Source organism: Dromiciops gliroides, chromosome X (genome assembly GCF_019393635.1).
Source record: "Dromiciops gliroides isolate mDroGli1 chromosome X, mDroGli1.pri, whole genome shotgun sequence".
NCBI classification, from domain to species: Eukaryota; Metazoa; Chordata; class Mammalia; order Microbiotheria; family Microbiotheriidae; genus Dromiciops; species Dromiciops gliroides.
Window position 1 is genome coordinate 73288372 of NC_057867.1, and position 13352 is coordinate 73301723.

Here is a 13352-nt window from a genome sequence, read left to right on the forward strand (position 1 = left end):
GTGGCAGAGTGGATAGAGCACCGGCTCTGGAGTCAGGAGTACCTGAGTTCAAGTCCGGCCTCAGACACTTAACACTTACTAGCTGTGTGACCCTGGGCAAGTCACTTAACCCCAATTGCCTCACTAAAAAAAGAATCATATTTTTATGAAGTTACTTAGCACAATTGAATAGGATTGAGTTACTGGAACAATATCACATTTCCACTCTATCCTTTTGCTCCAAGTCACTTGTGTCAGAGTGATCTGTGTGGGTGAAATGATATATAGATTAGAGAGCAAACATGATTTGCTAGGTGGGCTTGTCTTCCTCACCTATCCCCGCTAACCCCCACTGCTAATGCCAGAGGAGTCATCATGGATGGTACCATTAGGACTTTCTCTGTCATTGCCCACATTTCTCTGTCATGCCACCCAACTCCACAGTTAACTACCTTTGACAATAGAATGAAGGGGAACCATACTGCTCCTTTCCACTGATGACTTAGAAGAGTATCCTATCCCTTTCATGACAAAAGAATGTAGTGGGAGTCAAAGAGAAAGATGTTTGGGCCTCCTGTGCCAGTGGCTGCCAGTAGGACCCAGACCCAACTCTATTAGTACCTGCTGCCTCTGAACTGGGCTGCCAGAATCCCCTTGCTAGACTCACTCCTCACAGGACACCACAGTACCACATTTGATGAGGTCAGGCTACAAAGGACAACCTTGAACTATCTGATCATCTGCCTCCCTCATCAGACCTTTCCCTATGCACTGATATTATTCAATGGTTAGTATACCCCCAATCCCCTATCTCAGTGGTACTGAACTCACAGCTGCTAAAAGACAAATCTTTCTCTCCTGATAGAGGTGTCCACATTCTTCTTCATGACTATTTCAACCCAACTCCTTCAGTGGCCAGCTTTATATTTACCTACCCCTTCTACCATACCCTCTAGGGCTCCTCATCCATAATTGTTTTTAAATTTAATTATTTCTAACATTCTTTTCTTTATAAATTTTGAGTTCCAATTTCTCTCCCTACCTCCCAACCCCTCTCCCCATACTGGGAAGGCAGGCAATATGATGCCAATTATACATGTGAAATCATACAAAACATATTTCTATATTAGCCATATTTTTGGTGAGGCAATTGGGGTTAAGTGACTTGCCCAGGGTCACACAGCTAGTAAGTGTCAAGTGCCTGAGGCCAAATTTGAACTCAGGTCCTCCTGAATAAAAAAAAAAAAAAAAAGCCCGTGCTTTATCCACTGTGCCACCTAGCTGCCCTACCATATCTTTTTTAAAAAGAGAGAAATAAAATGATAGAATTATGCCTCAATTTGCACTCAGAGTTCATCAGTTCTCTCTCTCTGAAGGGAGATAGCATTGTTTTCAATATGAGCCTTTTGGAATTGTCTTTGATCAACTGTATTGATCAGAGTTGCCAAGTCTTTCACAGTTGATCATCATTATAACATTATTGTTACTGTGCACAATGATCTCACAATTCTTCTCACTTTACTTTGTATCAGTTCGTATAGGTCTTGCCATGTTTTTCTGAAACCATTCCCTTAGTCATTTCCCACAGCATGATAGTACTCCATCATAATCATATGCCATAATTTGTTCAGCTATTCCCCAATGAATGAGCATCCCCTTGATTTCCAATTCGTTGCCACAAAAAAGAGTTGCTATAAATGTTTTTGTACATATAGGTCCTTTTCCTTTCTCTTTGATCTTTTTGGGGTACAGACCTAGTAGTGGTATTGCTGGGTTAAAGGGTATTTTAAACACAGTTTTATAGTCCTTTGTGCATAGTTCCAGATTGTTCTCCAGAATAGTTGAACCAGTTCACTACTCCATCAACAATTCATGAATGTACCTATTTTCCCTCATCTCCTCCAGCATTTGCCATTTCTGAGAGGTGTGAGGTGGCATCTCAGCATTGTTTTAATTTGCTTTTCTTTAATAAAAATTGATTTAGAACATTTTTTCAAAGGACTATAGATAGCTTTGATTTCTTCTTCTGAAAACTACCTGTTTATATCCCTTGACCATTTCTTGATTGGGGAATGATTCATTTTTATAAATTTGACTCAGTTCTATACTTAGTATACATTTGAGAAATGAGACCTTTATCAGAGAAATTTGCTGTAAAATTGTTGATATTACTTCATTGTCTATGGTGCCTTTTATCAAAATGTAGTTTTCCAGATTATTCCCTTTAATTGGGTCTATTTTTGCTTTTGCTTTGTCTGAGATCATCATTGCTACCCCTGCCTTTTCAGTGAAGCATATTAGATTCTGCTACAACCCTTTATTTTAACTGTATGTGTCTTTCTGTTTCAAGTGGATCTCTTATAAACAACATATTGTTGGATTCTAGTTTCTATTCCATTCTGCTCTCTGCTTCCATTTTATAAGTAAGCTCATCCTATCCACATGCACAGTTGTGATAATTATTTCCCTCCATCTCATTTTCTTGTTTTTTCTTCTCTCTTTTTATCATGTCCTTCCTCTAAAGTGTATTTTGCTTCTAACCACTGTCTCCCTTAATTTGCCCTCCCTTTTATCATCTCCCATCCCCTTTCTCTTAGCCCTCTCCCCTATTTCCCTACTAGGTAAGTTGCATTTGTATACACAACTGAGTGTGTATATATATTCTTCCATTTTTGAACTAATTCTGATGAGTGAGGTTCAAGCATTGCCCACTCCCCCCCACTTCTCCCAGTGCACCCTTCTTTCTCACCACTTCTTTTTTAAGGGAGATCATTTCAACATTACCATACCTGTGCCCTCTGTCTATGTATCCTCCTTCTAATTGCCCTAATAATGATAAAGTTCTTAAGAATTACATGTATCATCTTCCCATATATGAATGTAAAGAGTTTAACTTCATTGAGAGCCTTTTGATTACTCTTTCATGTCTACCTTTCTATGCTTCTCTTTAGTCTTGTGCTTAAATGTCAAATTATCTAGTTAGCTCTGGTCTTTTCATAAGGAATGCTTGGCCATTTTCTATTTCACTAAATGTTTATTATCTTTCCCCCCAAACCCTCTTCTTTTTGAAACTTCCCTGTTACTTTTGAGAGCAACTCCATGTTCTTAGTCAACTTCCAAATCATTTCATTTATAAACAAATACTAAAGTGAAATCAAACTGAAAATATTGCTAGCATATTTACGGTGAATTAAACTCCAATGAGGCACTGAATGAAGAACTTGGTCACAGTTGGGAAAACTATATGCAGGGTGGAAGAAGGACCCATCCATTGTTTTATGAACTCATGGTTCTTTGGAATATTTCATTGTTAAAGACCTTTCAAAAAATCTATCAATTTCTATTCTGAGTTTTCTTTACCAAACTTAGCAGATTTATGTTTGCTTATATTACATTCCCTTGAAAGAACAGCATTTTAACTTGTTTTTTATGGTAGGCAAGCCATTTTATTCCTCTGAGGGGTTCAGGAGCCTCAATGAGGAGATGGCTCTTTGCATGGGCTTTGGAAGCATTCTGGGGCAGAACCCACATATCTGAAAACTCCAGTGACCCTCTCAGTTATTACACTTAGACATATAATCAATTCAAATGCAGGGAAGCTCGTTAATGAGAGACATATTTGTTGGGAGAACACCTAAGAACTAAAAAAGATAAAAAGTCACCCTGGTCCTAAGAAAGCCCGTGCTTTCTATAGTTGATTCAGAAATATCTTACATATTAATTTCAGAAAGGGTAGAGAAGAGTGCAACAGGGTACCCTGGTGCTGCTTGGAGGATATCTTTCCACTAGGAAATGCCTTCTCTCCTCCTTTTCCTAGGAATTTCCTTGGGAATCTAGTAATGTGAAGTCATCAAATCAAAATTCCTTCAATGTCCAGAGGAGGCAATTATAGAGTTACTTAGGATTCCAAGGTTGTCTTTGTCCCTATGAAGAAAGGCCAATGTCAGTCCCTTAAGGCATCCTCTTCATATCTATAATTAACTCCTGATTAACTGCATTCATGAAGAGGGAAAGGGCAAATAATCCCCACTCATTTATGATCAGAATTCTTTATAATTCTAAAATCATACATATTTGACTTTGTAGTGTGGTTTTTCCGCTTATATTTAACCACCAGTGTGTCGGATGTTCTAGGGATTCATTTCAAATGATAATGAGGCTACATTGTGAAATCCTGACAGGAAAATCTGAATGCAGTTTGGTTGCCCCATCTTTGAGGCCTGCTCCTGTCCCTCCTGAAAACCACTATGCACTGAGATTAGAAAAATGGCCTCTCAGGCCAAGACCCAGGGCTTGGCTAACGGAACTAACCTCTCTGAAACACCTCCCTGCAACATGGTTGGTTTAGTACTGGTGGTTTAGTACTTTCAAATGGCTTCCCTACTAGAATGTTGGTCTGTATACCAAATAAAAAGAAATAGAGTACTATGATGCAGGGAGAAGAAAAGGTTAAGGAAAGCACCTAATGTGAATTCAACCTCAAAAACTAGGTTCCACAATTTTGTGACTTGGTGACGATGTTAGAAAGATGTCCCTGCTTACAAGAACAGGTCAAAATAAATGAGCTCTATCTATAGTCTCTCCTAACCCTAACCCTAACCCTAACCCCTAGATTTTATGATTGATTTGCGATATATGATCTGTCCTTGGATAGATAAGACATAACTACATATACTTTTGATGAAATTTTAAGCACATAGCATTAATATCACTTTAGAAATTAGTGACCAGGGGCAGTTAGGTGGCGCAGTGGATAAAGCACTGGCCCTGGAGTCAGGAGTACCTGAGTTCAAATCTGGCCTCAGACACTTAACACTTACTAGCTGTGTGACCCTGGGCAAGTCACTTAACCCCAATTGCCTCACCAAAAAAAAAAAAAAAAAGAAAGAAATTAGTGACCAGTCAGTAAGAAGAGATGATCTTGCCCACTGGGTCTTAGAGTCATCTGGTAAGAACAGTTTATTAGGGCTTGATCTTGTTTTAAATAATTTGAGATTAATTCTGTCATATAATTTATCAATTAGCTACTAATCATTTAGTAATAATAATTTATTTTAGTAGCTTTAAAGTTTACAAAGCCTTTTACATGGCTTATCTCATTTTTTTTTTTTGGTGGGGCAATGGGGGTTAAGTGACTTGCCCAGGGTCACACAGCTAGTATGTGTCAAGTGTCTGAGGCCAGATTTGAACTCAGGTCCTCCTGAATCCAGGGCTGGTGCTTCATCCACTGCGCCACCTAGCTGCCCCCTGGTTTATCTCATTTAATCTTCACAGCAACCCTTTGAAGTTGGTACTGCAGGTATTATTATCTCTCTTTTTAAGATGAAGAAAATGAGGCATACAGAAGTTAGGTGACTTGTCCAGAGTCACACAGCTAATAAGTGTCTAAGGTGGGATGTGAACTCCAGTCTTCCTGACTCCAGGCTCAACATTCTATGCACTATGGTGCCACCTAATGGGTTAGAGAAGTAGAGCCATTAGAAAACATTTTTCCTCACATATTAATAGCAGATATTTATATGTATTACTTTAAAATTTGAAATTCAGCATGAAACGGTGTATAGTGCCAAGCTTTGAATCAAGAAGACCTGTGTCAGTCCTCCCTTTGTGACTATAAATTGGAGATGTGGCTAACCTGTATCTAAAGTTCCCAATGATCTCTTAATTGCCAAATCCAATGTCCTTTTCTCAAGCCTCATTCTCCTTGACCTCTCTGCAGCCTTTGACACTGTAGATCACCCTTTTCTCCTTGATGCTTTTTTTCTCTCTAGGCTTTGTGGACACTACTTTCTCTTGGTTCTCCTTCTCAGTCTCCTTTGACTAGATTCTCATCTAGGTCATGCCACCTAATGGTGGGTATCCCCAAAAACTTAGTCCTGGTCTCACTGCTCTTCTCTATAAATATACTATTTCATTTGGTAACCTCATCAGCTCCCATGGATCAAATTATCATTTCTGTGCAAAGGATTCTCAAATCTACTTAGCTAGCCCAAAGTTCTCTCCTGGCCTCCACTCTAACATCTCCAACTATTTCTTGGACATCTTAAACCCTATGACTCATAGACATCTTCAATTTGATATGTCAAAAATTGAGCTCATTGTCTTTCCCTCCAAATCTTCCCTTTTTCCTAAGTTCCCTATTACTGTCTAGGGTATCGCCATCCTCCCATTCACCCAGGCTTGCAACCTGGGTGTCATCCTTGACTCTTCACTCTCTCTCATCCCCCATATCCAATCTGTTGCCCAGTTTGGCTGATTCTACCTTCATAACATCTCTCATATATGGCCTCTTCTCTCCCCTGATATTGCCGCCACTCTGGTCCAGGCCTTCATCACCTCATGCTGGTTTGGTCTGCCTGCTACACGTCTCTCCCCACTGCAGTCCATCATTCACTCAGCCATGAAAGTGATCTTCCTAAAACATAGGCCTGACCATGTCACATAACCCACCATTTACTAAATTCCAGTGGCTACCCATCACCTCCTAAATCAAATAGAAAACCCTTCATAACCTGTCCACCTTCTACATTTACAATCTTCTTATACCTTATCCCCACCCCGGTGGGATTCTACAATCCAGTGACACTGGAGTCCTGGCTGTTTTTTGAACAAGACTCTCCTTCTCCTGACTGGGCATTTTCACTGGCTGTCCCCTGTGCCTGGAATTCTCTCCTTCATCTACATCTCCTCTCTTCCCTGGGTTCCTTTTTAGTTTCAGCTAAAATTCTACTTTCAGGGAGCCTTTAGTGGTCCCCTTAATTCTAGTGCCTTCCCTCTGTTTATTATCTATAGTTTCTACTTATGTATATGCATATATAGTACATATATATGTATATATACTATTTACACTATAATTTATACTATTAATAGATGTAGGGGCGGCTAGGTGGCGCAGTGGATAGAGCACCGGCCCTGGAGTCAGGAGTACCTGAGTTCAGATCCGGCCTCAGACACTTAACACTTACTAGCTGTGTGACCCTGGGCAAGTCACTTAACCCCAATTGCCTCACTAAAAAAAAAAAAAATAGATGTATATTTTGTTTGTACCCAGTTATTTGCAAGTTGTTTTCCAATTAGATTATGATCTCCTTGAAAATATGGGCCATCAAAAAAGGGGGCAGGTAGGTGGCACAGTAGATAAAGCACTGGCCCAGGATTCAGGAGGACCTGAGTTCAAATCCAGCCTTAAACAGTTGACACTAGCTGTGTGACCCTGGGTAAGTCACTGAACTCTCATTGCCTCACAAAAAAGAAAGAAAATAGGGGCCATCTTTTAACTTTCTTCATATCTCTAGTTCTTAAAACAATGCCTGGCACATAGTAGGCATCTAATAAATGCTTACTGACTGACTGACCAAATAGTGGTTGCCCTCTCTCTGGAGGTCCTCAAGTTGAATACCCTGTTTGGGTTAGGTAGGAATTGAACTGGATGACCTCTAATGTCCCTTCTGAATCTGAGATAATGGGATTATAACTGGGGTTAACTGATTGGATCAAGATTTTATGATTAGTTAGCAATAAAATCAATTGATCAACAAGTATTTATTAAGCACCTCCTATGTTCCAGGTACTGTGCTGGGCACTGGAGATACAAATCCCACAAATTAAATAATTCTCAATCTTACGTTCAAATTAGATGGAAGGGAGGAGACAGTAACAATGAGGATATATGAAAGTTTATAGAGAATAAATACAAAGAGAACAAATACTAGTAGATGCAAAATTGTAAAAGACAGGGTAATTTGAGAGGGAGGCCACTAGCAGTTGGCGACATTAGAAAAAGCTTCATGCAAGCAATTTGGAACTATGCCTAAAGGGCTATAAAACTGTGCCTAGCCTTTGACCTGGTAATACCACTGCTAGGTCTATATCCTAAAGATATCCCTAAAAAAGGAAAAGGACCTATTTGTACAAAAATATTTAGAGCATCTCTTTTTGTGGTGGCTAAGAATTTAAAATTAAATGGATGCCCATCAATTGGGAAATGGCTAAAGAAACTGTGTTATATAATTGTGATGGATTATTTTTGTGCTATAAAAAATGACAAGCAGGATGATTTCACAAAACCCTAGAAAGACTTACATGAACTAATGCAAAGTGAAGTGAACAGGACCAGGAGAACATTGTACATAGTAACAGCAATATTGTATGATGAAGAATTGTGAATGACTTAGCTATTCTCAGTAATACAATAATTCAAAACAATCCCAAAGGACTAATGATGAAGTATATTATCTGACTCCAGGGAAAAAACTGATATTGTTTGAATACAGACTGAAGCATGCTATTTTTCATTTTTTTTTACTTGTCTTCTTGTACAAAATGACTAAAAGGAAATGTACATGATTGCACATGTATAACCTATATCTGACTGCCTATCATCTCAGTGGGGAGGGGAGGAAAGGAGGGAGGGATAGAATTTTGAACTCAAAACTTTTTGTTTAAAAAATTGTTTTAACATGTAATTGGGAAAAAATAAAATATATTTTAAAAATAAATTTCAAAAAATAAAATAAAATACTAGATGAATGTCATGCAGAAGGTGGTGCTTGAGCTACATCTTTAAGAAATTAAGTCTTGATGGAAGGACTCTGTGAAGTAGAGATTAGGAGAAACTGTGTTCTAGGCATGGGAGGTAGCCAATGCAAAGGCCTGGCGATGAAAGAGGGAAGACTGTGTGTGAAGAACAGGGAGAAAGCTAGTTTGGCTGGATCCCAGAGCGTAGGAGGAAGAGCAATGTACAGTGAGGTTGGAAAGATCAGATGGTTAGCACAAGACTGGAAAGAACTTTAAAAGCTAAACGGATGAGTTTATTTTTGAGACTGTAGTCAACAGGAAATTACTAGAGTTTATTAAGTAGGGAAGGGATATGGCCAGATCTTTGCCTAAGGAAAATCACTTGGAAAGAAGTGTGGAGGATGGGTTCATATGTAGAGAAAATGACTATAAGGAGACCAATTAGGAAACCACTGCAATAGTCTGAATGAGAGTTGATGAGTATCTGATCTAAAGTGGAAGCTGTCGGGGTAGAAAGAAGGGGTCAGACTCAAGAGATGCTGCAGAGGTATGAACAGCAAGACTTAGCATCTGATTGGAGATGTGAAGTGAGGGAGAGTAGTGAGTTAAGGATGATGCTGAGGTCAAGGACCTGGGAGACCAGAAAGTTGATGCTACCTTTGACGGAAATGGGTAAGTTTGCAACAGAGTGAGTTTGGGAGGGAGGGGAAGTGGCAAGATAGTAAGTTCTCTTTGAGTTTGAGATGTCTCTGAAACATCCGGTGTGAAATATCCAATAGGCAATTGGTGAGAGGGTACTGAAGATCAGAGAATGACTGGGTGTGGTATTCAGCTGCATAAAACTGGGAACATAGAACCCAGATCTCCTTGTTCCAAGCTAGTACCCTTCTCCCTACCTTCCATTCCTTCAGTGAGATTAAGTGATTTGCCCAATATCATACAGGCAACAAGAAGTCAAGCTGCCTCACAAACCCAAAAACCCATACTCTAATGTTCTTGGTCACTATATAGGGCTGCCTCTGCAGTGGGGTCCTAGGGAAGTCTGTCTGTTTCTCTGTGTGTCTTTCTCTCTCTTTCTCTATCTCTGTCCGTTTATCTCTGTTTCTCTCTCTGTCTTTGTCTGTCTGTTTCTGTCTCTGTCATGTTTTCCTAACCCTAATCTGTTTCCTTTTAAAGTTTCATTGAACTCTATAAATGTCTAAACTTTTTCTTCAGCTCAACCAGAAGCAACATGGGTTAGGTTTCCTTTCTGAAATCAATTATTGAGGCCAGGCCTCAAGGCACTTGAGGAAGAGAAGATAAAAGGAAAGAGAAAAGTGTATATACAGCCCTGACTTACAGATCTGGGTGAGTAGAAAGGAGAAAGGGGAGTAACTAATGGAGCAAAATTAAATGGACTGAAACAACTCACTTGGGGTGAGAAATTACCTGTAAAGTAACATCTCATTTCATGCATGCCAAATTTTACTCGCTTTCCAGTGATTGCTGGAGAGGCTTCAATTTTCCAATTACTATCCCAGCATTTTTATACCATCAACTTCCCTTTCCTAACTTTATTCAAACTTTCTTCCTCCATTGAGCTATAAAAACACTTTCTCGAACAAAACACTTCATCCCTGAGTTGGCAGTTTTGAGTTGTACCCATGTTAGAAGTCTTAGGGACTGTTAGTTAAGTTTGGTGGTAGAGATTTTAACATAGGAAAGTACTTTCCCCCTCCTTTTTAGATGGCTTAAATAAACTCTGACTCATTTTCCACCTTGAAACACGCAGGCATAGCTTCCCCCAAAGGTGGCGAAAGTGGCTTCAGTTCACTGGAAGACAGACTCACTTCGAAATGTATAAGACAGCTGTGCCAGAGGCAGCCTCCCCTGTGCCCTGGGGGCACATAACAAGGAGTAGATTGAATGAAATGTCAGGAACATCATGTTCAAATTGAAGAAGTTGAAAAGTTTTAAGTTAGGAAAAATAGGCTCCTCTGGTAATGACCAAAAAATCATTTTGTCCCCTTTTAGAAATGTACACGGGCTAGCATCTTTCAACTCCTTCCTTAGAACCTCATCATAGGGACATGAGATTAGAGATAAGGACATGGGACGAAAGCCCATTCTGCCATGCATTGACTAGCAGGCACTACAAAGAACAAGGGGACGGGATCAAAGTCCAGGCCATCTTTCTCTACGTACTGCCTGACACTTACAGGAAAGACAAGCAAGACTGGGTACAATGGAGTCACTCAGATTGACAGTGCAAATAAGGAAGGGGGGAAGGGGGGAAGGGGGGAAGGGGGGAAGGGGGGAAGGAAGGAAGGAAGGAAGGAAGGAAGGAAGGAAGGAAGGAAGGAAGGAAGGAAGGAAGGAAGGAAGGATGGGGGGAAGGAAGGGCTAGGGAAGGGGAGGGAATTCTGAAAAATATTTAAAATTTTGAACAAACCTGTCCCTTTACTCCCTTGAGTGACTTTGAATAGAAATGTTATATTTCTTTCTCTATCAGCGAGCTTGTCCATTGGGAGAAATTTCTTTCATATGTTGTAATTGGTTTATTAAAAACTTCATGTCTGAGACCTCTAAGCTCTAAGACATAGAGCAGCAGGCAGCATGATTGTGGCTGGAAGAATGGAGTGTAAAGCATATGTTGTTTTTTCAACTAAGGAACAAACCCATCCTTTTGCTTCCCAAAGTCAATGTACTTCTCTCTCCTCAACTGGAGTAAGGGAGAATTGATTCAATTAGTTGAAAAAGACTACCAACTGATAACGCTATTATCGGCAAAAGGTCTGAAACTATTGAACATAACTCCCAGTGGCATAGAGTATAATATTTGAAAGTGAGATCTGTTCACGTATAATTAAATGGCATGTGTTAATTATCTGATTTTCTTTCATTAAATTCCTTTCTTCCAACATCCAGGTTACATTTTAGTGGAGCATCTAAGTGCTTGAATCGGTCTTTGTTTAAGGTTTTCTTTGTGGTCTTGGGGTAGTGGGGCTCATACCTCCCACCATCTTGGTTACCCCCCTGTCTCACTGGACAGACTTTGTTCCTCTAAAAAAAGGTAGCATCCAGAGGGAAAACACTGTATCCAGACTGAAGGGAATTCTTTGAACACTCAATCAAGGACCATGGGATTACAGGATTGGAGGGAAAGAGGATGAGCTCAGTTCTATGATACATAGGGTTTAAGATGTCCAAGAGGTCCTTGGAGCCAAGAAGGCCCTTAGAGGGCATCTAGTCCTTCTCCATCATTTGATAACGAGGAAGTGAGGACCAGAAAGGAGAAGTGTCACGTTCAAAACCCATAAAGGTAATATGGAGCAGAGCCAGAATTTGGCCCCAGGTCCTCTGACTTCAAATCTCCCATTATTTTCATTATACCATACCCCCAGCATATTTTGATTGATGCAGCCTAAGAGGGGGTGAACTTAGTGAAAAGCCCCTCCCCTCTATTTATTACTTTATCTCAAGGTTGTGTTCAACAGGACCACATTCCATGCCAGTGTGTTTTCATGTGGTTTTCCTAATAGTCAGTTGCCAAATTTGTTTATGATGCTTTTTGAACGACATGTTTTATTTTCTTTTGTTTCCCCTTTGTCCCCCTTTGGCTAAGCAAACAGTGTTACCCAATTATATTAGCATCAAAGCAATTCGATTATGGGATTGAACTCATAAGTCCTTTTGTTTTTTGTTCAGAAGCAAATTGGTATGCTAGCAAATTAGAGGAAAAGGAGAAAAAAATATTGCTTTTGAAAATTTCATTATGTTTTCCATTAGACACTGTTTGCTAACCCCAAACTAATTAAAATGTGGTACAGGTGGCATTGCTTTAATCTAGCTAATATTCTTCCTATGAGTTCCTCTGTGAAATCAGATAAACAATAAATAAAGAGATAGAATGGTGATGTACCAAAAGGATTGAAACAGATGGGGACAACAGCCTTCAGCTCCATCATAGGGCTACATACCTACTCTTCTCTGTGGGCCCAGAAGCTCTGCCTTCATTCAGGATAACCCTGGACTAGAGATTCTTAGCAAGTTGGGTAAGTTGTGTTCTAGGGGCTTCGGTCTAATCAGGGGTGGCCTGGGTTTCCTGGGACAATCCAGAACTTGGAATTATGAGAGAATATTTATAAAGCACTTAGCACAGGGCCTGTAGGTAGTATATAAATACTCCCTAATTCCCCCATACTTTACCTGGACTCATTTTGGATTGGTTCCAGAACTACTCTAGCATCCTCCCAGTTAGAAACAACCTGTAGATTGGAGTGAATACCTTGTACCTTGTACCTTATACCTAGAAGAGCAAATCAGGACTAGGGGAGAGAGAGAGAATGAGAATGAATTTAAATGAATTTAAACAGGCACTGTGCTAAGTGCTGGGGACGTAAATACAAGTAAGACAGTCCCTGCCCTCCATGAGCTTACATTCTAATGGGGGTAAACCACATATATAAGGTCATATAGGGGGTTGCTGTAAAGCGTGTGTGTTGGGGGGTGCAGTGTTGAGGGGAAGGGATGGGACCCATGAGAGGCAAGACCAGTCTTTGAGTGCTCTGAGAGGAGGAAGCAGACAGCCATTTACTGACTACTTTTCTTTAACGTTTGACTGCTAATGCCATGGCATATGAGCACTGAACATCACTGAAAAGATCTAAGTCGAGGTGTATTAGGCATAATAAGAACTCTTCCCTCACATTCACAAATTGGAGGTGAACATAAGCTCTCTGAAGAGCTCAAAACTCCTTATGATTTCAAGGTGAAGGGAAGTTCAAAGCTATCAAAGGCACTCTTCCTAGAGATAGCATTTTAGAGCTATGTTCCAGGCCATGACGATTTGGGGGAGGTCTCAATCTCTTCCTCGC